This window comes from Mauremys reevesii, linkage group 12 (assembly GCF_016161935.1).
Source record: "Mauremys reevesii isolate NIE-2019 linkage group 12, ASM1616193v1, whole genome shotgun sequence".
Lineage (NCBI taxonomy): Eukaryota > Metazoa > Chordata > Testudines > Geoemydidae > Mauremys > Mauremys reevesii.
The window spans coordinates 48,986,882-49,013,681 of NC_052634.1; the positions used below are offsets into that span (position 1 = coordinate 48,986,882).

The window sequence follows — 26,800 nt, forward strand, 5'->3', positions numbered from 1 at the left end:
TCATCCTCACTGTTGAATATTTGTGTCTTATTTCTAATATGAATTTGTCTCTTTTCACCTTCCAGCCACTGGGTCTTGTTATGCCTTTCTCTGCTCGATTAAAGAGTCCTTTCATACCCAATCTTTTCTCTCCATTAAGGCCCTTCAACACTTCAATGAAGTCACATTTCATCTTCTTTTGATAAGCTAAACAGGTTGAGCTCGTTCAATAACTCACTAGAAGGCATTTTTCTCCAGCCCTCAGAACATTTATTGGCTCTTTGGTCATCAGACTCCTGAACTGCAGCTGGATGTGGCTCTTGTTCTTCTGCACAGCACAGCTCCTGGAGAAGAGGGATCTGCAAATGTACATTCGTATGATACCTTTGTTTAATTGATGAAAACATAAACTAGACACTTAGAGGATTGGAACTGATTTCAGCTGATGGACAGCTTCGCTAGGTTTTTGTGCATTTGGACAGCGAAATATTGAGTGTTTACATTGATATCAAGCACCCCCGTATAGAGGAGCCCCTGAACATAATGGAGAATGGAAATGAAAATGTTTTCCCTTTTTAAAAAAAAGAAAGAAGGTTATAAGAGAACACTGGGGTTTGAACTGAGGACTACTTGAACTGCAGTCAAGCACTCTCCCACTGAGCAATAGCCCCATGACACTAAGAGTGTGGAATCGTGATGTCCAGGACTTTGAAGGACAAACCCAGATTCATTGAGCTCCTTTGCCATTCCCAGACCACAGGTGGTTTTAAAAATGGGGTTTGATTAAACTTCTTAAATGTGGCAAACACCACAGCTTGCACACCCACCAATATAGCTTCTCCCACTGACATAGCTGCCACCTCTTGCAAAGTGGATTAACTGCACCCACAGGAAAACTCTCTCCCCTCAGCATAGAGCAGTGGTTCCCAAACTGTGAGTCAGGACCCCAAAGTGGGATGTGACCCTGATTTAATGGGGTTGCCAGGGCTGGCATTAGACTTGTTGGTGCCTGGGGCTGAAGCCAAAAGTCTGAGCCCCACCACCCAGGGCTGAATCCCTCAAGCTCTGGTTTTGCCCTCTCCTAACTGGGGCAGGGCTCAGGCTTTGTCTCCCCTGCCTCTGCTCAGTGTGGAGGGGCTTGGTGCTTGATCCCTCTTTCCAGGGCCATGTAGTAAGTTTTTTGGCAGAAGGGGTTGCAGTGAAAGGAAGTTTGAGAAACGCTGGCATAGAGCCTCTGAATATGTCTAGACTTGGGTCCCTGGGGCACATCAGACACTGAAAGTGCAGCCATGGAGACACCACACACCAGCCTTGCCCAGCAGGCAAGAATCAAACCTCCACAGAAAGATGCCCGTTGCTTTCTAACCCATCTCCCTAAGCCCTCAGCCACCACCACTTAACAAAGGGGCTTTTCTACACGATGGTTCTTTTCTCACTGAAGGGTCATTTCCAATTGTTTGCTCAGACCAGCATTAGGGGAAATGGTGCCCTGGGCAAAGCTTGTACTTTGGCACTTCCCCATTGCCCCTGGACGATCTCCACTCCCCCTTTACCGCTAGCTCCTGCACTCCCAACCCTTGCACCTCCTTCACCCCTAACTCCTGCCCCCTCCTGTGCCCCCTTTGCTCTTAACTCCCTGGGCCACCAGCCATTGCCCCTCTCCTGCAGCCCCTTCACATGGCTCCAGTGCTGGGGGCCCCGCACTTGTTCTCCCTTTCCCTGGGCTTTGGCATCACTAGCCCCTGATTAGCGAGTAGGGTTCAGTGGCTCCCAAAATGTGGGGCATGACTCCTAGGGAGACACAGAGGAACATTTATGGAGTCAATGAAATCAGTTGAGCTTCTTCAGTCTCTCGCTGGAGACATTTCCCTTGTTTTTAAAGGCAAAAATCCTGATCTTTCCAACGGGAGCTGCTGCTTCAATGTTCAGTTTGGGGAGGGATCTGGCTGCACTCAGAGATCTGCCCGCGGGTTACAATCTGCGATCCGAAGGGCCGAACGCAAACAGCGTTTAGATGGGACCGTTAGTGCCGCCCCCGTGTGGCCAAAGGTTAGAACTGACCAGCAGAGTTTACAGCTGGAGCCTGGGACGCTCCTGAGCAAACTGGGCCCAAAGCCTCTCGCGTGGGATCCTCGCTGTGCAGCAGGAGGCGGAGGGAAGCTGATTGTCAGGGCTCAGGGCTGCACCCTGCCATGCTGAGCCGGTGTCTGTGCTAAGCTCGGCATCAATCAGGTGATTCTGGGCAGTTCGGGGTCCCCGGGCTCCCACAGGAGGGTGAAGCAGGTCACCCCTGGAGCAGGTAAAAGCTGCAGGGTGACAGTGGGGTTGCTGCTCCTGTGAACAGCTGCTGTAGCACCGCCTGGGCAGGACAGGGAGAGCCAGTTATACCCGCCCCCCAGCCTGTATCGGGGGATGGGAGCACTCACACCCTGGGGACCCACCCACCAGAGATCTACTGGGGGGGAGAGTGGCACCCACACACCCAGGATGTTGTGGGGGGGGACAAGGGCATCCACACTCCGGGATCCTCTGCAGAGGGACGGACACCCACACACCCAGGATTCTGTATGGAGGGCAGAGGTACCCGGACACCTGGGTGGGGGAAGGGGGCACCGAAACAGCCGGGAACTTACCTGGCAGGACAGCGGCACCTGCAGCTCGACATGAGACGGGGGCGGGGGAAGCAGGAGCATTTCCCAGTTCCAGGCTGTCCCCGTCTGGCCAAGGCACAGAGCTCACAAGCAGAGTTTAAAGCTCCAGCTGCCAGGCCACAAAACAAGCCGGGCTCTGTGGCTGGTGCCTGTCATCCCAGCTCCTGGGGAGGCTGAGGCCGGCGGATCGCTTGAGCTCAGGAGTTCTGGGCTGTAAGGGGCTGTGCTGATCAGGTGTCCGCACTAAGTTCAGCATCAATATGGTGATCCCAGGGAAGCTTGGGGTACCCAGGTTGCCTAAAGAGGGGTGAACCGGCCCAGGTCGGAAATGGAGCAGGTCAAAACTCCTGTGCTGATCAGTAGTGGGATCGCACCTGTGAATAGCCCCTGCAGCGTAGCCTGGGCAAGACAGTGAGACACAGTCTCTTTTTACAGGTTTCAGAGTAGCAGCCGTGTTAGTCTGTATCCGCAAAAAGAACAGGAGTACTTGTGGCACCTTTAGACTAACAAATTTATTTTAGCATGAGCTTTCGTGAGCTGCAGCTCACTTCTTCGGATGCATAGACACCACTACCCCGCAGAGCCTGGCTGGGGGGATGGGAGCACCCACACGCTGGGGATTCTGACTTGGGGGGAGGGACGCCCCCTGCAACACAGATCTTGAAAATAGAAACAGCGACACCCACACACCACAGATCCTGGATGGGGTCAGGGGAACCACACACGGGAGCTAGTTCATGGGGTGGGGGACACACCCTTATGCTCCGTTGCACCATTCTTAATGAGAAGAACGGGGGCATCCACACAACACGGATCCTTAACGGGCGGGGGGTCACCCACACACTCCACTATTAACCAGGAGGGACAGGGGCACCAGACACCCCCAGTAACATGGGGAACACCGACATCCACCAGATCCCTCATGGGGAGTAAGACAGAGGGAATTGTAATGGGGCCCGGCGCACCCACGCACCGGGGATTGTTAAGGGTTGAAGGGACAGGGACACCCACACACACTGAGATCACGGCCTTGAAGGAACGTAAACCCTCCACAGAAGGACCTGGTCTGTTCCATGATGGCAGCCCAGCCTGGGTGAGTCAAAGTCTCTTTTTATACAGGCACGCCCCAGAGATCCTGACTAGGGGAGAGAGACACCCACCCCCCAGAGATCCTTAATGGTCTAGGGTGCACCCACACACCAGGGATTCTTATGGGTGGGAGGAATGGAGACAGCCAGACACACTGAGATCACTTCCTCCAAGGAGTCTGGGCCAGACAGGGAGACACAATTCCCCTTTACAGATCTGCCAGACAACCTTCCTCCCACCCCCTCCACACAATGTTCTTATCTGGAGGTGAAGCCAGGGAAACCACATGGAGGATTCTTACCTGGGGAACTGGGGGGACCCACTTACCACCAGAGATTCTTAAGGGCAGGAGGAACAGGGACTCCCACCTCTGTAGCATGGGGGTGGGTCGCCTGCTGGGATCATCAGGGCATATTTCACCTCGTCAGCTCCCTGCCATTGCCTTGGGGGGCCCTGGTTCACTGCCTCTGGCACCCAGTTTAGCCTCCTTCCTGAGGGCTGAAACGCTTTGATCTGTCTAAGGTCTGTGGGATCAGTGTGTGTCATGGTGTAATTCTGTGTTATTCGGGGGTCAGACTAGCTGAGCTAATGGCCCCTTCTGCCCTTAAACGCCATGAAAACATTTCCCTGGTTTCTCCTTGCGCCTGACAGACACCACGGTGAGGGGCCCAAGAGAAGATCCTGGACACAGCGCTCTGGCTCTTACGTTACTTGGGGACGTCAGCGCTTTCCTAGCAAAGCTGCTGCTAAAGCGCTGGATTTGGGGAACGGTTCGGCTCCGATTCAGAGATCTGCCTGCGGGGTGTGAACCTGCCACGAGGAGCGGGAAACGCAACCAGCAACGGGAGGCGTTGGCTGAGCTCCAGGCTGTCCCCGTGTGGCCAAAGCTTAGAACTGAGCAGCGGAGTTTAAAGCTGGCACTGGGAGGGACCTGAACCCGCGGGGCACGAAGGCTCCTGTGTGTAACGCTTGTTGGGTGGGCAGCTGAGTGTAGCTGATTGCCGGAGTTCAGGGCTGCACCCCGGGGTGCTGAGCAGGTGTCTGTGCTTAGGTTGGCCTTGCTATGCTGGTTTCTGGGAAGTTTGGGGTCGCCAGTTCCCCCTAGGGAGAGGGGAGCCAGGTCAGCCCAGGAAAGGAGGCTTTCAAAACTCTGGTACGAATTGGCAGTGGGACGGACCCTGTGAAGAGCCGCTGCGGCCCCCCAGGGAGAGCCGGTCTCTCTTTATGCAGCCCCCCCCGCCCATTCCTCAGATTAAAAGTCTGACGCTTGGCCCACTGAGCTAGCCAGTCTCCTACAGAGAAAGTGAGCAAGTTCATGCAGAGGAGATATTACTGAAGAAAAAGAGCCCAGCAAACACTAGAAACCTGCTGGTCTCTCTCTCTCTTCCCAGCCCTAGCCCTGGCCTGCTCCTCCCGCCAGCGCCCTGAGGCATTTTGCCAGCACCATGCCCCAGTCAGCTCCACCCTCCCCAAACGCTGGAAGGCCCAGCTCAGGAACCTGGCCGCTCTTACAGCCGCCTCTTCCGCCCTGACCAAGAGGGAGGAGGATTGAGTCTCCCTCCCTCAGGCCTGTGCCTCAGCATTCCTAGGGAAAGACCAACCCCGCCAAAGTGACTTTGGGCCAGTAGGTCAACCAAGAGGGCGGCCTCCTGTGCCTGGCTGCAGGACTCAGAGTAAAGCCAGCTCCCATCCTTCCCTACAGGGCTCCAGACAAGGCCAGCCTGCTGGATCCGGCGTCCCCTCTGCTGCGCAAGTCACAACAGCCAGCAGGCAAAACACCGGCTCCTGTGTCATTTGAAAGAGCAAGACAAAGCCTTGAAACTCCACCTATGTTTAGGTATGAAGCAACAGGTCCCAAATTTCCACTGAGATCTGAGCCCAGCTCGCACTATTCAGTGTTCTGACAGCTGAACTGGCCTGCACAGCAGCTTAAAAGCCAGCTGCTAAAACTAGGGCTCAAACACTGGACCCCCCAGTTAAAAGCCTCATGTTCTTCTCACCAGCAGCTTCCTCTTGCAGGACTCTCTTTCCTCCTCCATCAGCTATAATCCTGATCTACCGCATCTGTGGGGCCTGCGCTGAGTCCCCACATCCCCCTACTTTGTCTCCGTTCCCTGCAGGCTGCAAAAATGTCAGGGGAGGCCACTCCCTCCCTTCACTCGGTGCTCCCGCTCATATCTGCCAGCTGGAGCCTCATCTCCTGGAACTCAGCCAGCTGTCACTTGATCCAGTCGTACAGTGACACGCTGACTGGCTCCCCTCCCTGGATGCTCTTGTGGAAATCCCACAGGCGACACTGCAGGACTTGGCACAATTGGTTTCTTTAATTTTGTGGTGTTTGCCTGATCACTGGAACAAAGCCGCCAACTCCTCCCTCACTGACTCCCACCAATCCCCCTGGTTGCCATAGAACCCTCTGATGCTTTCCCATTCTGCCAACACTGACAGGCCTCACCCCCCTGCTCCTTTATCTTGCAAGCTCTGGATGTTCAGCTTCCAATATCCTCTGCCGTGGGTCAGGGAATTGCCCACATTGAGCACATGGTGAGAGCTACGTGATCTGAACAGTCCATTGGCACCACCCTGCACTGGGCTGTCGACATGCTCTCCTTCACGGAAATCCGGTCAGTGCGACTCCTGGCCTGTCCCTGCAGAAAGGTGTATCCCCTCTGCGGCTGGTGTGAGCTCGGGTCAGAGGAATAGGAGGTTACTGCCCACCCTCCACTGGTTCTTTTATGGAGAAACAAGCCCTCTAAGCTGACCTCGCTACAGACCTGTGCCAGGTAGTGCTAATTTTAAACACGTTTCCTCTGACGGTAGAGAAAACGGGACCAGTGGTTCTCAGTCCGGCTGAGACACTTAAAATCCGCCCCAACACCAAACACTGTGTGGTCCAGAGGAAGGGAGCCAGTTCCTACCATAGATCTTTCCTTTCACACCTTAACATCAAGTGCCTCCTCTTGGGCCTCTGAATCCCTGCCGCGTTCCACGTGCCAGATGCCCCTTCTCCAGTACTATCGTCACTCAGCTTTGCAGAGGAGCTTTCCTCCCAAGTCCCTGCCCCCTCTGGCACCATCTCCAAGGGCCGTCCTGCCTCACTCTGTTCCCACAATTTTGGGTCAACGAATAAGTCATGTGGGAAAGACAGCTCCCATCTCTTGTGCTGTACAATACAGCACCATGGTGCTTAACAGCACAGATCAGGTGGGCAAACTAAGGGAAGAAGCCCATGCTCACTTTTGTCCTGCTGGGGAGGCTCAAAATCAGGTACTTGCCTCAGATAAAGGTGCTGCTGCCTTCCTAGAAAACAAGCCACCCCTGCACAAAACAGGGATGAAAGGGCCTGCCAAAGCCTGGGATTGAAGCAGGGAATCAGCACCACAAAAGTCAGGAATCAGCTCAGGGTACAGTATAGCATACGCACGCAGTGGTTAGACAAGCAACAGCAAGGAACTGGACTGGTATGGAGTGAAAGTTCTGTGGGAAGGAACCGAAAAGAGCACCGGGGCTGTGGTACAGCACTTGCATACACTTTCTTTGGCCTGTTTTGCTGGAAGAGTTAGCAGGGCCAAATGGTTAGTCACAGGTCAGTGGGTGGATTGATGCAAATTCTGGACTCTGGGACAAGAGCTGGGCTGGGGGAAAGAGGGTCACGACCTTGTCAGCACATGCACCACCATCACCCTTTGCTACCTCACTCCATAAGCCTGCACACAGAGCAACCTTTTATCTCTCAGGACCAAAATAAACAGTGAAAAACATAGAATAGAATAAGCTTAGGACAAACAACTGCATCACCAACAACAACTCTAAGAGATTCAAAAATGCCTTTGTCTTTCCACACCAGGGACAGCAAAAAGTACATCAACACCACCGACAACACACCAACAAACACCCATTCCTACCACCCACCACAAGCAGCCGTTAGGAACCCATACCCCTTAATGGTGAGTACTTTTCAGGAGAGGGTGACGCTCTCAGGCCTCAAATGCCAGGTACAGTTACTCTATCCTTGATCCAAAATCAACAGGAAAATACACTGGATTACTCCTGCCCCAATAACAAAGAGACTGGGGATATCGCAGCAGCTGAAATGACCGTTTGGACAAGCACTCCCATCATGCAATCCAGGGTGGGTGTAACCATGCAAATGACATCAGCCCCAAAAGGCCTTGACAACACATCACCAACAGATGGCAGGGCAGACTTCATACTGACCCTGCTTCAACTAGATTGTGGCAAAGATTTCAAAACACCGAACATTAAAACTCACCTAACGCGGGTCAATCCATCCTCATCGTCGTAACCGCTCGTTATACTCCACACCTGAACGTAGCCCTCATATGGACAACATACCCTCCTAACTCAGTATCTGTACGTTAACCTTTTACCCCCCAGTCAGGGCTATTGCAGATTATGTATTCCTTATGCCACCCGATCTTAAACCGAACTTTGCACCCCTTGGGTAAGCTGTACGTTGTTCCCTGAGCACCAGAAACTTCTATACTGTACACTTTTTTTTCTTTGAACGTCATCTTAATAAAATGTTGACTTTTGTTCGAGATCCCAGCTCCTGTTCCTTTGCAAGGCGTGTGCGTTCGCTCCGCGTTTTAGTCTGCTAATACAGCGGGGGAGAGGGGGGGCGATTGAGCCAGACGCGCTTGCCTGCTGCAGACACGGATCCAAGGCTGAACCTCGTCCCCCACAAGCTTGAAAGCTTAACTGAAAACTGTTTAAGAAGTGCTCCCATCTCCGGCACTCAGCTACCCAGCTCCCAATGGGGTCCAAACCCCAAATAGATCCCTTTTACCCTGTAGAAGCTGTAAAATGCTGTGACCAGGGCAGCTGCCTAGCAGCCTGCACATCTGCCTGCCAGCACGAGAGCGCGTAAGGCACTAATCCGGATAGTGGTGGCTAGGTGGCAGGGAGAGGGTGTGAAGAAGCAGCAGAGTGGTGCAGCGGGAGCGTGCTGGGCCCATAACCCAGAGGTCGATGGATCGAAACCATCCTCTGCTACGCGTGCGCTTGTTTCTTTTCCCTCTGGGCCTTCAAGCGAGCCGGTGACCAGCAGAGCACCAAGAGCCTAGGCCATGAGGCAAGAGGTGGCTGAGGCGAAGCGGCCTGCCAGGGAGCTCCCCGGCACCTCTGGCTGCCTGGGCTGAAGGCAAGAGGCAGGCCTAGGCGTGGTGAGGGCCTCCTGTCCTGGAATGAGGCTGCAGTGCTTCCTGGTGCCCTTTTCCCACCACCCCGGCAGGCGGCTGCTGCGGGAGAACACGAGGGAGGCTCTGGGGGCGCTAGGCAGCGCTGTGTGTGTGGCTGTCAGGGGAAAGAGCCGAGGCTCCGGACTCGACCTGCCATTGACTCGCGTGGCTCTGCGCGGCCGTCAGCCGGGGCGGGCCAGGCTGCGGACGTGACTCAGGCTTGGGCCGCATGGCCGTGCTTTCCTGACGAGGCATGAGGCAGGCCAAGAGCTTTGCACAGCGTACAGGGAAGTGGGAGGGAGGCGTCTTTGAGCCGGCGTGTCTCCTCCGCTTCTCCCTTGCCGCTTGGGCGGAGGCGGGAAGGGAGCGAAATGTTCCCGGCTGAAAGTTTTTGTGCTCGGCCTTGAGGATTAAGCCTGAGCCTCCGGCACGGCTGCTGGCAGATGGGTTTCTGAATGGCATCCAGCCCGCTCTTTGGACCACCAGCTGAAAGCACTGAGGCCAAGAGGCAGCAAAATGGGACCTTTGAGGCTCCCCCACAGGCCTCGGGGAAGCAAGGAAGCAGCACAGGCTTAGCGTCGTCCCTGGGTGGGCTCGAACCACCATCCTTTCGGTTAACAGCCGAACGCGCTGACCCATTGCGCCACAGAGACACGGAGGGGCAAGGCTGTATTGAGCACAAAAGCCGGGCATCAGCTCAGGGTACGGTATAGCACATGCATGCAGTGGATAGACAAGCAACAGCAAGGAACTGGACTGGTATGGAGCGAAAGTTCTGTGGGAAGGAACCGAAAGGAGCAACGGGGCTGTGGTACAGCGCTCGCATACACTTTCTTTGGCCTGTTTTGCTGGAAGAGTTAGCAGAGCGAGATTGTTAGGCACAGGTCAGTGGGTGGGTTTATGGAAATACTGGACTCTTAGACGGGAGCGGGGGCAGTGGGGGCATACGACTTCTATGGCACATGCACCACCTCTGCAACTAACGTTTGCTACCTCACTCCCTAACAACACACCTTTTACCTCAGGACTAAAATACACCGTGAAAGAAATCTAACGGCATAAGCTTAGGGTGAGCAACTGCAGCACTAACAACAATTTGAAGAGATTCAAAACCGCCTCTGCCTCTGTTTTTCCACACCAGGGACAGCAGAAAGGACATCAGCAGCACCTGCAAGACACCAACAAACATCCATTTCTACCTCCCTCCACGAGCAGCCGTTAGGAACCCATACCCCTTAATGGTGAGTACTTTTCAGGAGAGGGTGACGCTCTCAGGCCTCAAATGCCAGGTACAGTTACTCTGTCCTTGATCCAAAATCAACAGGAAAATACACTGGATTACTCCTGCCCCAATAACAAAGAGACTGGGGATATCGCAGCAGCTGAAATGACCGTTTGGACAAGCACTCCCATCATGCAATCCGGGGTGGGTGTAACCATGCAAATGACATCAGCCCCAAAAGGCCTTGACAACACATCACCAACAGATGGCAGGGCAGACTTCATACTGACCCTGCTTCAACTAGATTGTGGCAAAGATTCCAAAACACCGAACGTTAAAACTCACCAAACGCGGGTCAATCCATCCTCATCGTCGTAACCGCTCGTTATATTCCACACCCGAACGTAGCCCTCATATGGACAACATACCCTCCTAACTCAGTATCTGTACGTTAACCTTTTAGCCCCCAGTCAGGGCTATTGTAGATTATGTATTCCTTATGCCACCCGATCTTAAACTGAATTTTGCATCCCTTGGGTAAGCTGTACGTTGTTCCCTGAGCACCGGAAACTTCTATGCCGAAACTCTGTACTGTACACTTTTTTTTTCTTTGAACGTCATCTTAATAAAAAGTTGACTTTTGTTCGAGATCCCGGCTCCTATTCCTTTGCAAGGCGTGTGCGTTTGCTCCGGGTTTTAGTCTGCTAATACAGCGGGGGGGGGCGCGATTGAGCCAGACGCGCTTGCCTGCTGCAGACACGGATCCAAGGCTGAACCTCGTCCCCCACAAGCTTGAAAGCTTAACTGAAAACTGTTTAAGAAGTGCTCCCATCTCCGGCACTCAGCTACCCAGCTCCCAATGGGGTCCAAACCCCAAATAGATCCCTTTTACCCTGTAGAAGCTGTAAAATCCTGTGACCAGGGCAGCTGCCTAGCAGCCTGCGCATCTGCCTGCCAGCACGAGAGCGCGTAAGGCACTAATCCGGATAGTGGAGGCTAGGTGGCAGGGGGAGGGTGCGAAGAAGCAGCAGAGTGGCGCAGCGGGAGCGTGCTGGGCCCATAACCCAGAGGTCGATGGATCGAAACCATCCTCTGCTACGCGTGCGCTTGTTTCTTTTCCCTCTGGGCCTTCAAGCGAGCCAGTGACCAGCAGAGCCCCAAGAGCCTAGGCCATGAGGCAAGAGGTGGCTGAGGCGAAGCGGCCTGCCAGGGAGCTCCCCGGCACCTCTGGCTGCCTGGGCTGAAGGCAAGAGGCAGGCCTAGGCGTGGTGAGGGCCTCCTGTCCTGGAATGAGGCTGCAGTGCTTCCTGGTCCCCTTTTCCCACCACCCCGGCAGGCGGCTGCTGCGGGAGAACACGAGGGAGGCTCTGGGGGCGTTAGGCAGCGCTGTGTGTGTGGCTGTCAGGGGAAAGAGCCGAGGCTCCGGACTCGACCTGCCATTGACTCGCGTGGCTCTGCGCGCCGTCAGCCGGGGCGGGGCGGGCCAGGCCGCGGACGTGACTCAGGCTTGGGCCGCATGGCCGCGCTTTCCTGACGAGGCATGAGGCAGGCCAAGAGCTTTGCACAGCGTACAGGGAAGTGGGAGGGAGGCGTCTTTGAGCCGGCGTGTCTCCTCCGCTTCTCCCTTGCCGCTTGGGCGGAGGCGGGAAGGGAGCGAAATGTTCCCGGCTGAAAGTTTTTGTGCTCAGCCTTGAGGATTAAGCCTGAGCCTCCGGCACGGCTGCTGGCAGATGGGTTTCTGAATGGTATCCAGCCCGCTCTTTGGACCACCAGCTGAAAGCACTGAGGCCAAGAGGCAGCAAAATGGGACCTTTGAGGCTCCCCCACAGGCCTCGGGGAAGCAAGGAAGCAGCACAGGCTTAGCGTCGTCCCTGGATGGGCTCGAATCACCACCCTTTCGGTTAACAGCCAAACGCGCTGACCCATTGCTCCACAGAGACACGGAGGGGCAAGGCTGTATTGAGCACAAAAGCCGGGCATCAGCTCAGGGTACGGTATAGCACATGCATGCAGTGGATAGACAAGCAACAGCAAGGAACTGGATTGGTATTGAGCGAAAGTTCTGTGGGAAGGAACCGAAAAGAGCAACAGGGCTGTGGTACAGCGCTCGCATACACTTTCTTTGGCCTGTTTTGCTGGAAGAGTTAGCAGTGAGAGACTGCTAGTCACAGGTCAGTGGGTGGGTTTGTGCAAAGTAGGAGTGTAGCCATGGAGACCTTGCCCCACGTCCTGTGCAGCTGCAGGCCCCCCGGCAGAGCCTGGCAGCTGCGCCACAACGCCGTCCAGGACCGCCTGGTGAAGGCCATCGCCCCGCACCTGGGAGAGATCGCTGTCAATCGCGCCATCCCCGGCACCGACAGCCCTCTGCGCCCGGACATCGTCATCACAGATGAGGACCGGAAAAAGATCATCCTTGTCGACGTGACGATCCCGTTCGAGAATAGGACCACGGCCTTCCACCAAGCCTGAGCCCGCAAACTCGAAAAGTACGCTCCCCTGGCTGACACCCTGCGAGCAAAGGGCTACGAGGTCTACACCGATGCTCTGATCGTTGGGGCCTTGGGCGCCTGGGACCCCCTTAACGAGCGCGTGCTGCGGACCTGTGGGGTGGGCCATCGCTACGCGCGGCTCATGAGATGCCTAATGGTCTCGGACGCTATTCGGTGGTCCAGAGACATTTACACAGAGCACGTCACCGGCCACCGTCAATACCAAGAGTGAGCCGGCGTGACTCCACGCTCCCGCAAGGGGGAAGAGACCTGTAAACTTCCCCTGTGGACTTTATCCCCTGAGCCCAGAACCAACCGAACTGTACTCTGCCCTGTGAGGGGCACCTTATCACCATTACCCAGTCCGCTCATTTACTCACGCCCACGACTATCCATAACCTGTTTGTATGAGTGATGTGCCCTCACTGCTTGCTGGCTGTACCTTGAACTCTCCCACCGTATACCCCGCATTGGGGACATGACAGACCGTGTATATGTATATGCCATCCAATACCAAAACGCTAACATCCCCCTACAACCTGTATGTAACCCCCAATGACACAATAACTGACGCCTCAAACACTTTATATTGTTTATTTTTAAATATTCTCTAAGGAACTGTCTTTGAAGAGAAGGAAGGAGAGGAACCAGCGAGAGGAGGGAGGCTGAAAGACTTCTCTCTCTTTGAACAGAATTCTGTGTTAATGGTTCTTGCTTTGAATTCCTCAATTGGAGTCATTTCGGGGAAGTGATCCTCACTTAGTTACCTAATTTTCAAAGTCATGTGAATGGTGTTTGGTGCGTGTCTGGGAGCTCGTCATGGCGAGGTAGAAAGCAGTGGGGGCAGAGAGGCTGTGTAACAGCCAAGCGTGTTAGCCTTGTTTTTCGGCTCTTTAGAGCTCAGATCCAAGGGTATATTATTTCTTTTGTTGGGTAGTAAATCATCTATTGGACTTTGATTTATTGTCTTGTGTCTGCAGGTAGTAAATCAATCACCAAATGTGCTCCTGTTGATTCTGCAACTTTACCAGGGTAAGAGGTAGGAGTAGAGTGGATGGGGGAGCCCCACCTGTCAATCCTGTGCTGTGAGGACAGGAAGTAAGTCAAAATAAGATATATCAAAATCAGCTACACTATTCTTGTAGCTGAAGTTTTGTGTTTTACATTGTCCCTGTTCCCCCACCCTTCCCCCAGTGTAAACCAGGCAAAAGTATAAGTAGTCTCTTAGCCTATCCATGCTGTGATCAAGTGTTTTGGGGTCTATCTACACTATGAAATTAGGTCAAATTTATAGAAGTGGTTTTTTTAGGAATTGTTTTTATACAGTCGATTGTGTGTGTCCCAACACAAAGGGCTCTAAGTGCATTAAGTCACTGGACTGCATCCACAGTACCAAGGAAGCGTCGACTTCTGGAGCGTTGCAATTTGGGTAGCTGTGGGTAGCTATCCCACAATCTCCGCTGTCCATTGGGATTCTGGGTTGAGATCCCAATGCCTGATGGGGCAAAAACAGTGTCGCGGGTGATTCTGGGTACATGTCATCAGACCCGCCTCGCCCTCCCTCCCTCCGTGAAAGCAACAGCAGACAATCATTTCGCACCTTTTTTCCTGGGTTACCTGAGCAGATGCCATACCACGGCAAGCATGGAGCCCGCTCAGCTCACCGTCACACCGTACGTCTCCTGGGTTCTGGCAGACATGGGACTGCATTGCTACACAGCAGCAGCTCATTGTCTTTTGGCAGCAGAAGGTGCATTATGATTGGTAGCCGTTGTCATTGTACTCCTAGGTGCTCTTTTAGCTGATCTCAGTGAGATCAGTTGGGGTGCCTGGGCAGACAAGGGAGTGACTCAGCCAGCTCATTCCCATCTTCTGCCAAGCAGCCAGGCGATGACGATGGCTAGCAGTTGTACTGCCCCGTTTGCTACCAGCCTAAGATGTAAAAGCTAGATGGATCAAAACAAGAAATTGACCTGATTTGTTTTGTGAAATCAACGGCCTGCTAAACCCAGGGTTTTGAGTTCAATCCTTGAGGGGGCCATTCTGTGTGACAGTTGTTTGTGTTTCTCCTTGATGCAAAGCCACCCCTTTTGTTGATTTTAATTCCCTGTAAGCCATGCCGTCAGTCGCCCCTCCCTCCATCAGAGCAATGGCAGACAATTGTTTCACACCTTTTCTCAGCGCAGAATCAGAAGCTGCAAAAGCAAAACCAGGCAAGGAGACGACAGCAGTGAGGTGACAAGAGTGATGAGGACATAGACATGGTCATAGACTTCTCACAAAGTATGGGCCGGGCAATGTGCCCCGGCAATGTGCACATCATGGGGATGAGCTCTGCATGGTCACCTGTGCTGATCAGCACACTACACTGGCCAAACAGGAAACGAAATTAAGAAGTTTGCAGACCTTTTCCTGTCTACCTGGCCAGTGCATCTGAGTTGAGAGTGCTGTCCAGAGCGGTCACAATGGAGCACTCTGGGATAGCTCTGGAGGCTAATACCTTCAAATTGTGTACACCACTACCCTAAATTCGACCAGGCGAGGCTGAGTTCAGTGCTAATCCCCTCGTCGGAGGTGGAGTAAAGAAATCGATTTAAAGAGCCCTTTAATTTGAAAAAAAGGGCTTTGTCGTGTGGGTGGGTCCAGGGTTAAATCGAGGTAACGCTGCTGAATTGTGTGCTCACATGGGAATTCACCACCCTTGGTGCAGGATTTGACTGGTTCCTGGAGTGAATGTAGCACTGTGGAGTGTCAGGCACAGGCTGCATGACCCCTTCCATTTATCCTTGGTGCAGATACAGCCCAGGCAGCGCTACTGCAACCTCCCATCCTGCTGCCCTCCACCATCATCTGCACAGCCCACCTGTCAGGGCAGGAGGGGAATGTTGCTCCATGGATCCTGCTTCTCAGATGGGGCTGCCCTGGGATGGGGGTGTGTGGTTGCATCCATTAGGTCACCAGACTGAGCCTTCTAATATCCTTGGTGATTGTTCCCAAGATCCAGGACTTTGTGCTCAAACAAAGAAACATCTCCCAGCTTCCTGGTTGAAAATAAGGCCCTTTCCTTGCAATATAGAGGAAAGAAGTAGATCTTCACCCCAGATGGGACTTGAACCCACAATCTCTGGCTTCGGAAGCCAATGCCTTATCTATTAGGCCACTGGAGCCCTGATGTACAGCTCTTGAAAAGATGGAAATTTCCTCTCATAAATGCACATTCCTCGCATTTGCTTCAACACTAAATAGCCCCTTTATGTGCCTTAGAGAAATGTCTGCATCCCCTGGCAGTGAGGCAACTGGGCAGGTCGCTGACAGAGCTGAGCACCACCTTTCTGCCAGCCATCTTTAGAAAAGAACCCCACCCTAGAGTCACCCCTCCCTCCTTCAGCACCTCCATGGCTGTGGCTCTGAGTGGCAGTAGGATGATTAGGGGCGAATCCGGGGCTGTAAGGGGGGTGAGATCGGCCTGTAAGGAGTAACCAGGTGGGGCAGACCCAGGGGGAGGCTGTGGGCTGCTGGTTGGTTGTTGGGATCTGAGCTCTAGATCAAAGCTGCACAGTGACCTGACACCCAGGGTTATAGGGCCGACACAGTGACTCCCTTACTGGCCTCTGTGACCCCCAAACCCTTGTTACTAAGGGCATTGAGGAGTCTCTGTCACTTAAAGCTTCTGGGAGCTCCCCAGCAGCCTGCGGGCGTCAGCCGCCTCCTGCCTCACAGGTTAGACTCTTGGCACCGTGCCAGCCACCCCCTCGCTTGCAGGCCCAGTGTAAGAAGCAGGAGGCCTGGTGCTGGCAGAAGAGGGTTTTGATTGATCCACCTCTGTGTTATGGGCACAGGACGCTCCCACTGTGTCCCTCTGCTGGCTTTTATTCAGCAGCGCCTAGCGGCCCTGGCTCCAGGCTAGTGCCTGGTGAGCTCTGGCACTGGCAGGAAGCGCTGCAGGGTGCTGGGCAGCGGCCCTGGCATACCAGCTGCTGGTAGGTGTCTCTGTGGTATCATGGGTCAGTGAGTGCAGCTGTTAATGGAAAGAAGGGGGGGTTATGCTCCCCCAGGGATGCCACTGAAGGCTCCTCATGGGCTCCTCAAGGTCTGCTGGGAGCCGTGATGTTCCCCTTTTGCCGCCTCGAAGGCTCCCGCTTGGACACAGTGGATTCACCTGCTGCCTACAAGAGTGTGGGGGCCGCGCTGCAAAAGCGCATCTCCCAGCAGCCATGCCAGAGCCTCAGGCTTAATCCTCAAGGCCGAGCGCAAAACCTTCAGCCGGGAACATTTCGCTCCCTTCCCGCCTCCGCCCAAGCGGCAAGGGAGAAGCGGAGGAGACAGGCCGGCTCAAAGACGCCTCCCTCCCACTTCCCTGTACGCTGTGCAAAGCTCTTGGCCTGCCTCATGCCTCGTCAGGAAAGCGCGGCCATGCGGCCCAAGCCTGAGTCACGTCCGCAGCCTGGCCCGCCCCGCCCCGGCTGACGGCCGCGCAGAGCCACGCGAGTCAATGGCAGGTCGAGTCGGGAGCCTCGGCTCTTTCCCCTGACAGCCACACACACAGCGCTGCCTAGCGCCCCCAGAGCCTCCCTCGTGATCTCCCGCAGCAGCCGCCTGCCGGTGTGGGTGGGAAAAGGGGACCAGGAAGCACTGCAGCCTCATTCCGGGACAGGAGGCCCTCGCCACGCCCAGGCCTGCCTCTTGCCTTCAGCCCAAGCAGCCAGAGGTGCCGGGGAGCTCCCTGGCAGGCCGCCACCTCAGCCAGGAAATAAGGAAAAGGCGATGAATGACTAAGTCAGGAAATAACAAGGAAATGAAGAGGTTTGTCGAATGGGTTTCTGCCCGATTTACCATCTTCTCAGCTACCGCTCAAAGTTAAAGACCTAAAGTCGACCTATCAGCATAAGTACAGATGGTTGGATGGGAATTAAAAGGAGCTGCTGTCACAAGTGTTAGGTGCCTGCAAGCAGCATGCAGAGCGTTTAAAACCACCGCAGTTAGAGGCTCAGATGAAACGTTTGCCCTAAATCAGAAGCGACAATAGGAGGACCAGCAGAAAGCCACTCTAGGTAAACGTCAGAGTAATGGAGGCTGTTAGAGGCAAAAAGTCATTCCTCAATAGTTGGAAATCAGATCCTAGTGAGGATAATAGGGAGGTGCACAAACTCTGGCCTGTTAAGTGTCAAAGTGTAACAAGTCAGGCCAAGAAAGAATCTGAGAAGCAACATGCTAAAGACACAAAAGCTAAGCATAAATCCGGTCAGTGCGACTCCTGGCCTGTCCCCGCAGAAAGGTGAACCCCCTCTGTGGCTGGAGTGAGCTCCTCTAAGCCGACCTCACTACAGACCTGTGCCAGGTAGTGCTCATTGTAAAAATGTTTCCTCTGAAGGTTGGGAAAACAGGACCAGCGGTGCTCAGGCCGGCTGACACAATTAAAATCCCCCCCAACAACAAACATCATGCAGTGCAGAGGAAGGGAGCCTTTGATCTTCCCTCTCATGCCTTAACTGGGGACCATACACACTAATATAGCAGTAACCAGTGCCACAGAGCACAAAGCCACCAGTAATGCCCTCCCTGGTCTAAGCTCCACCACCTTCTGTACTCGCACCCTGAATGTGAAGAACAAAACTCCAGCCCCATCATTCTTCCCTGTCCAGGAGGCCTTTCCTCCAATCACCCTCTGCCTATTGAGCTACCCTAGAGTTGTTAATGGGCATTTCCTGAACACCCACCATGGCCAAGTCCAGCTGCTCCAAGGCACTGAACATCAAGCACCTCCTCCTGGGCCCCCAAATCCCTGCCACCTTCCACAGGGCCACTTTCACAGATGCCCCTTCCCTGGTAGTGCCCTTGCTCAACTGCGCAGAGGAGTTTTCATCCTCAATGCCTGCCTGCCACTGCCCAGCAGCCCTCTGGCACCATTCCTGAGGGCCACCATGTTCGGAAAGACAGCTCTCATCTCTCAGGGGCCCCATGAGAATACAGTATTGCAACTTTTTTAATGGAAAGGGCCCCCAAAATTGCTTTGCCCTAGGCCAGCCCTGCTCACCTTGGGTGCAGGCACCGCTGTGCTTCCAGAGAACAAGCTGCCAGAGGCTGGGGTTAAGCCAGGGACCTTTAGATCTTCAGTCTAACACTCTCCCAACTGAGCTACTTTGGCAGCTGCTTAAAAGTATTTTGGCCCGTTGCTTCTCTGCTCGGGATGTTTTTGCAGCAGTTGAAAAGCAGGTAGGAAAGCAGGGCCAGCCCCCGAGTGGGGCCTCTGACCGTTCCCACTCAAGGGGCTCCTTTTGGCATTGGGGCAGGAGATATTTCCCACAAGAGGCTCCTACGCTGCCTCATCGCCCAAGACCCCTCCTCCCGCTCACTGCTCTCCATCCCCTCCCCACCCTCACTCGCCCTTATGGTCATTAGAAAGTGGCAAGGCAGAGCCCTCCCATTTTTAAAAGCCCTGGGGTGTTGTTCCCCCCTGTTCCGGCCCCCCTGGGGCCCTGCACTTCACACAGCTCTCCCTGATTTCAGCTGTTAGTGAGGGAGCCTCCCTGCTAGCGCAGACTGGGCAGATTCTTGCATGAGAGACACTGTCCCAAAGCACAACTAATGCTTAGAGCTGGTTATCAGTGATTTCAGATCTGTTGGGCTGCAGCAAGACTCTCCATTGAGTCTTAACCAGCTCTGTTATTACACAGGGAAGAACAAAAGGGTGAAATGGGGCCTGGAAGCCTTAAGAAGAATCCACCCCACCAAGTACCAACACTTGTTACTATCTGCTCTCAGCTCAGTTTTGGGGTCACTCCTTGCCTTTATCAGCCTAGCAGGTCTCAGAGAATGATAACTAGCAGTTGCTCCAGTGGTGCAATCGGTTAGCGCACAGTACTTCTAGAGCAGTGTTGAGAGGAGCAATGCTGCGGTTGTGAGTTCAAACCTCACCTGGAGCACTGGTTTTCATTAACCACATGGTGTCACCCCCTCATTTGCCCCTGTGGAATGTAGAATTCCAGCCCTGGGACACTGAGGAGGGGAGGAGTCAATAATGCCCCCTTCACATATTACCTCCTCTCCAGAGCACAGGTCAGAATCTACAATCCTTTCTTCCCCGCCAGCTCCTGTGCCAGGATCCCTCAGGCAGAGCCTGGAGTCCTGCCCCTGGTGTCTGTACTATTGACAAACACTAAGTGACAGGGACAAAACACTCAAATCCCGCCTGGTGCGGGGAGCCAGGTTTGCTCTTCAAATTCTGTCATTCGTACATTTCCAGGCCTGGGAATGTCCCACAACAGCATTGAATGGGAAGCTGCCTGCAGAACAGTTACACTGCACAGAGCTCCTGTGGAGGAGGGGTGGGAATTAGTAACATTTTGAGGATCGTTTGGGAAATGAGCCTTTGCTGACAAGGTTTGTCTCTGTTCATATTTCACCTTCAGGTGTTACGTTGAGGGATCTTTAGTGTATTTTTGTGAGGTTAATAACTATCTCCTCAACTTTATTTACTCAACTTAAAAATTGGTGTCACTTGATTTTTGCATCTCCCTGTGAAACTACAACTGACACGTGTGGCTTTCTACACGGGGTCATGATGTTAAAGTTGGGGAATTCAGTCTCTACTTCTGGCGGGGGGATGTTGCTTTTTTACAGCTGCCTCACGGCCAGGCACACGGGCCTGTTAGCTTTACCCACTGTCCTTGCCAGGGGCTCCTGCTGAACCCTGGGCGGCTGCACTGCAGGGCTGGAGTGACTCTGCAGGTGGAGAAGCTGCTGTGGAGCAATGTAGAGCAGGTGCAGGAAGGAAATGAGGTCACTATTCACATTCTGAACTGCACAATTTTCCAAATTTGGGAAAAGATTAATAGATTCATAGACTTAAGGTCAGAAGGGACCATTATGATCATCTAGTCTGACCTCCTGCACAATGCAGTCCACAGAATCTCACCCACCCACTCCTGTAACAAACCCCTAACCTATGTCTGAGTTATTGAAATCCTCAAATCGTGGCTTAAAGACCTCAAGGTGCAGGGAATCCTCCAGCAAGTGACCCGTGCCCCATGCTGCAGAGGAAGGCGAATGTCCGAGAACAAGTCTAAGGGGAAGGTGAATGCAGAGCAATGACACTGGAGATGCCCAGACCTCCAATGGGGGCAGCGTGGAAATTAATAATGGGAAGATCATTTGCAAAATTAGTCATCACTGAGAAGCTTTGTCTCTGTTCCTATTTCACGCTGTGGTGTTAGTTAGAGGAATCAGGACATATTTTTACTATATTAATTAAACACTTAATTTTATTTACCCAAGCCAAAAACTTAGTGTCACTTAGTTTTTCTCTGTCCTAGCAAGAATGAATTGAATTTCGTGACTTTCTGGAAAGTGCAGCGAGATTAAATGTGGGGAATTCAGTCTCTGTGTTTGTGAGCTGATGTTTTCCTCTCACAGGTCAGTGCCTGCATTGAAATACCAAGAGGGATCTAAGGGCTGGTGTATTCTGGGCACTTCACTGGCAGAGCGACGTCTCTCAGGGTGTGAAACCCCCCCTCCACCCGTATAGTTACAGTGACCTAAGCCCTGGTTAGATAGTGCTAAAGAAAAGGAAGAATTGTTCTGTCAATGCAGCTATTACAGGGATGGGAAAACCTCTCCACTGATTGTCTACTCCAGAGTGCTATAGCAGGTGCCACAGCAGCGTTTTAAGTGTAGACAGAGTGAAACTAGATTTAGCTCCAGTTTGCACTGTGGATGCTTAGGCACTAAAATTAAAGTAATCATAACAACAGTGCAGGCATAGTTGGCAGGATTTGAACCTACACAGGGCAACCCCAAAGGATTTCTAGTCCATCATCTTAACCTTTCAGCCACAACTACTTGATATACAATTGTTTCACTACACGATAATTCACTTCTCACTGAATTGTCACTTCAAATGGTTTGCTCAGACCAGCTTCCCCAGCACACTCATGGCTGCACATCAGTGTAAGTGTGTCCTTAGGTGAACAGTGAGAATTCCTGCCCATTTCCCTTCCGGCTGGAGCAGGATGAGAGTGTGTTTGTGTGAATGACATTGCTGTAGATTGTTGTTCATTCCCCCCTCTGACAATTCAGACATTCCCTTTCCCATTCAAATCTCCAGCACATCGTTCCAATAGCAGGTGGCAGGATTTCTCTGGGGCACTGAAATTTTTTCAGGGGGCTGGTGCATGAACTCAGCCTTGCATTCCACCCTTGATGTTTCATGGACTAACAACAGCAGCAGAAAGAAAGAGCCGAGCCAATATCTCCCTGGCAGGGATGCAGGGGCCACGTCCCCTCTGTCTGACCATCGCCATTGCAGGAGAGAAGGATTCACTGGAATCGAATGCCCTGGCTCAGACCAGAGACACAGGGAGGTTTTGCTGTTCATGGATCTGTGCAAAGGAAATTGTGTCTCTGTGTGAAATTGAGGCAGGAAATGAAACACCCAATGCCCTAAGGAATGTGGGTGAAGGACTCGGGCTGAGCAATGATTTAACAGGGGTTTGTTTCAATTTATTGGCCTGATTAAAACTATGGCGAAAAGCCCCCTGTACCAGGACAGGGCAGGCAGTTCTGCGCGGAGTATTCAGAGCTGCCCCCTATCTGCCCTTTCTCTGCACCGCCCCTGCTCCCAGAATGCACCAGGCCCTGGACTGAACTCTTCCCCTGCCGGCCGAGCTGGTTTCGTTTGCTGTGATCCTGTTGGCTTGGCAGGGGGGGAAGTGACAGTCCCACCCCAGAGCCAACGCCCCCCTGTCACCCAGCCCCCTGACCCCCAGCAGTGCAGGTCAGCCAGGAGCTGGTCCCTGCCAGGCACTCAGGGGCGTCTCCCCTGCAGCTGGGGGCTCTCCCCGGCGTGGTCTGTGGGAGCTCGCGCACTAACGGGGCAGCGGCAGCAGCCGCGTGGTGGGTTGGGCTGGTGACCCGGGTCCATCTCCTGGGGTCAGCTGGGTTCATGCTCAGGCGACTGGCCCCAGCCACCGGCCGAGCCCCACGGCCACGCTGCTGCTGTTACCGCACTAGCCCCTCACGCCCCCATTCCCTCACTGAAGCCAGGAGAAGGTTTGCAGGCAGGAGGTGGGGGGGGTTGACCCCAATATCCCAGAGCTGATTCTCCCCACAAAGGGGTGTGTGCATGTGGTGGGTGCCGTGTGCAATGCCCTGTGCCCATGAGGAGGGGACCGGAGCTCTGCCGGCAGGAAGATTTATCCTGCAGGAGCCATGCCTCCCTCCCCCAGGGGTTCCCCTGGAGCAGAGAAGCTTTGAACCCTCTCTGGAGACTAGAGACGCCCGAGCAGCACAAGCTGCCTGGCAGAGGTTCTGGATCAGGGCCTCACGGGCACATTGGGTTCATTCCCTCAGGGCTGCCCTGCCCAGTGCCAGGGCTGATCTCACTCCCCAGCACAGAGGGGGCTGCAGGCTCTTTGCCAAGCTGGGTCCCAGCTCAAGGCAGATTTAACACTAGCAGGGGGCCCAGGCATGTGCTGGTGCCGCTCAAGGAGGGAATCTGGGCCAAAGACTGATTAGAAATTGGGTAACACTGAAGTGGGACTAGAAAGACCCTTGCTGGGACGTGGCGGGTAGGTAGCCCCCATTGTGTACCGTGCCCTTGCCGAGAAGTCTCTGGGAGAGTGGATTCTTCCTGATGGGCCACCAGCACGTCTCATTGGTCCTGATGTCGGCTGCTCCTTTGTTGATACTGACAAGCTAGTTGTGGGCATTTCCCACTCACCCTATAGCTCCGGGATGCACAGACAGCAACACTGGTGTGGAAGAAATGAACTCCACTCTCAGGTTTCAAGATCCTTAAGATCACTGCCATTGCCAATGTAATTGTCAGGGGGTATAGCTCAGTGGTAGAGTGTTTGACTGCAGATCAAATGGTCCTTGGTTCAAATCCAAGTGCTCCCTTAAAAGCCTGGTCCTTCAACAGCAATAATAATTGCATATCCATTTCCATTATGTTCAGGAGCTCCACTGACCAGGGATACCTGAAATGAATGGAAACACTCAACATCTTCCTGTGCAAATGCATAAAAACCTAGCAAACATGTCCCCCAGCTGAAATCAGTTCCAATCCTCTAAGTGTCTAATTTGTGTTTTCATCAACTAAACGAAGGCACATGAAGACACATTTGCAGGTTCTTGGCCTCCATGGGCTACAATGTGCAGAAGAACAAGAACCACATCCACGTGAGAGGCATGGACTAGTCTGTATTACATTTGGTAAGTAAGTTGCCATTGGGACTGAAAACTCTACTGGAGGTGGACAGGAGCCTGTTACAAAACTAAAATAACCAAGATTTACCAAACTCCCTGTTACACATTCAATCCCCTGTTTGTGCACACGGCATCAACTGGGGCAACCTTCCTTTAACACAGATAAATGGCAACCTTCCTTTAACACAGATCGTTGTTCCTTGTGACTTTCAGATACATTCGAATGGCAGCTGTTCAGAGCTCATGTGCTGCTAGTTCATGAGCAGCAGCAGAGTCTCTGTACGTTAACCAACCGTAGAGCTGGGTGTGTCTGCATCCAAGTAACTGCAGAGTCAGTGTAGTCCCAGACAGTTAATTGCACAGTCTCCCTTTCTGGTCTCATTGATCATTTGGGTAGAAACAGCAACGGTTTGGTGGGTTTTGTTTTTTTTCCCCTTCGTTTTCTCCTAAGGAATGTGTGATCTTGAGCATGTTAGTTTAAGTTCCCTGAGGGTCAGGAAAATTCCATCTCTTTGAAATAGCTGGGAAGTGACCTGTTTGTATCACCTAGAATAAAGGAGCTTTTGTAAAGCAGTTTTGCCTTTAAATATACTGGGATAAAAATAGTAAACAGTAAATTCCACAGCCAGACACCAGGCCAGGATCAATTGATGGGGCCAGGATCAATTAATTACAGAAGAAACAAACTCTTGGGAAGTAAATGTAATTTGTCCCCAAACCTTTCCTTGTTCTCTTATGCTATCAGGGATTCTCTTCTAGAGGGCAGAGTTAAGGTTATCTGGGCATATACCCTCACTCTGTATTCCCTGTTTTTCCAGAGTTTGAGTTTTACTGAAGTTGATGTTCTGGAAGGTAAGAGATATTCACAGTCAAAGTTAACTCTCTGTTAACAAAGGTTTTGTTATTGGCAAATAATGAGACTAATCCCTCACTGCGGTAATTCCACTGACTTCAGTGTACTCTTTCCTCATTTCTAGTTCCAAAAGAATAAGCAAATTAAAACAATATTGAGAACTAAAATGCTGTGAGAAAATGGAAATTTTAGTAGCTCAGATTTCAGTTTCTTCTGTGTCTTGTCCGTGTGTAAATGGCACAACATGTTAATTTATAAGCACATCTTTCCTAACTTCTTTAAATATTCTGTAGTACATTAACTATATCCAGTGGGTTGTTCAATGCAGTGAGGTTTTCATGCATTGACCAAAACATATTTTTCATGTTATGTAAATGAACACAACTCATTGAACACAAAATTGTGTATTTCATGCTGTGAACTGTGTCGGTAGCTCAGATTAATAGGTTTGTTTTTTTTCTCTCTCTCTCTCCATGAAAAAAGGAAGAAACCGTGAAAATACCCATGGGAGAGAGGGGGTTTCTGAGCGCTGGGAAAGATATGGAGATATTTATGAAAGGGGGAGAGGCCACAGTAGGGCCTTAGCTGGAGCAAAGGGGGAGGTTTTTTGTGCAGGTTCATTTCAGCCAGCCTCACAGCCTGTAGTCCCTACTTCCCCACCCCCCCAACAAAGCCACCTGTGACTCCTGAGACAGCCCCACTGCAAAAACTGCAGAGCCCCCAGCACTCCCTCTCCTAGCTGGATCCCCTGGCAGCCAGAGCTCTCTGCAGAACTGCCGTGGTTGCTCTCCTGGGTGTCTGGTCAAGGACGGCTACAGGCTTCTCCTGAGAATGCAGCTGAGAAATGACTCACCCTTCTCTAGATTCTCGCCTGTGGGCTCTGAGAAGCAAGATGGGGCCTGTATGATAAAGTCCATGCAACATTCCCCTCACATCCCAGCCCTGGTATGTCACCAGTAGCTGCTGTCCCTGCGTAGCAGCAAAGGATGTTTCCCACCATTCAGGAGACCCCAGCCTGGGACTAAAGTCAGCCCAGCCCAGCCCCCACACCTTAAAGTGAATAAGGAAAAGTTATTTACTTGTTCCCATAATATAAGAACTAGGGAACACCAAATGAAAGTAATAGGCAGCAGGTTTAAAACAAATAAAAGGAGGTTCTTCACACAGTGCACAGTCAACCTGTGGAACTCCTTACCTGAGGAGGTTGTGAAGGCTAGGACTATAACAGGGTTTAAAAGAGAACTAGATAAATTCATGGAGGTCAAGTTCATTAATGGCTATTAGGCAGGCCGTGTAAGGAATGGTGTCCCTAGCCTCTGTTTGTCAGAGGGTGGAGATGGATGGCAGGAGAGAGATCACTTGATCATTACCTGTTAGATTCACTCCCTCTGGGGCACCTGGCATTGGCCACTGTTGGCAGACAGGATACTGGGCTGGATGGACCTTTGGTCTGAGCCAGTATGGTCATTCTTATGAAGGGAGGGAGAAAGCACTGCAACAGAGTTTCTGTAGTATATTGGTTATCATGTTTGCCTACCACACAAAGGTCCCTGGCTCAAAACCAGACAGAAATAGGAGGGCTTATTTCTGCCTGTCCAGCAAGGCGCTCCTACTGCTGCCACTGGTCTGTCCCTGTGATAACCCCAACTCCTGCATGGCAGAGGGTGGTGAAATGAGCTGAGAAGAAACCTTGGCATCAGCAGGGGAAAGCTAGAGGATCTGGGCCACTCACCTTTTGAAGCCTTGTGGCTTGGTCTCCTCTGCCCTTGGAGATTGGCCTATGGCGGCCGGCTCTTCTCCGTGACTTGCCAAAGGAGGAGTGAGGCAGGAATGGGGCAAAGAGGAAAGTCGAGCTGAGGAAGGCAGGGCAGAAGCTAAGCGCCTCAGTGTGGCTAAGTAGGGTTAGTAGAGCACCACCAGTCGTTCTGCAAAGCCTGGGGAGGTGCGGTTGGCTGCTGGGAGGTAGAATCCTGTGCCTGCCTCTTGGCTTCCCAGGGGTGGCTACTTGCAGCCCAGGAGAAGGATGGTTCTGGGTGAAAGGAAGACAAGCAAAGCTCTGGGAGGAAATTTGGGAGCAGGGTGCTGGCTCTGCGCTGGGAGAGGGGTTGGGG

The 26,800-nt window shown here is 52.8% G+C and overlaps 4 non-coding genes across 4 annotated transcripts; 3 read left to right on the forward strand and 1 right to left on the reverse strand.

Annotated features, from left to right (window-relative positions):
• Window positions 1–9,499: 9,499 nt before the first annotated feature.
• On the reverse strand, window positions 9,500–9,573 carry TRNAN-GUU. Its single transcript has one exon. It is a non-coding gene; the product is annotated as a tRNA-Asn (tRNA).
• A 1,595-nt stretch (window positions 9,574–11,168) lies between these two features.
• Window positions 11,169–11,240, forward strand: TRNAM-CAU. Its single transcript has one exon. It is a non-coding gene; the product is annotated as a tRNA-Met (tRNA).
• Window positions 11,241–19,460: 8,220 nt separating this feature from the next.
• On the forward strand, window positions 19,461–19,554 carry TRNAR-UCU. The gene is made up of 2 exons: window positions 19,461–19,498; window positions 19,519–19,554. It is a non-coding gene; the product is annotated as a tRNA-Arg (tRNA).
• Window positions 19,555–23,455: 3,901 nt separating this feature from the next.
• TRNAC-GCA lies at window positions 23,456–23,527 on the forward strand. Its single transcript has one exon. It is a non-coding gene; the product is annotated as a tRNA-Cys (tRNA).
• Window positions 23,528–26,800: the final 3,273 nt, after the last annotated feature.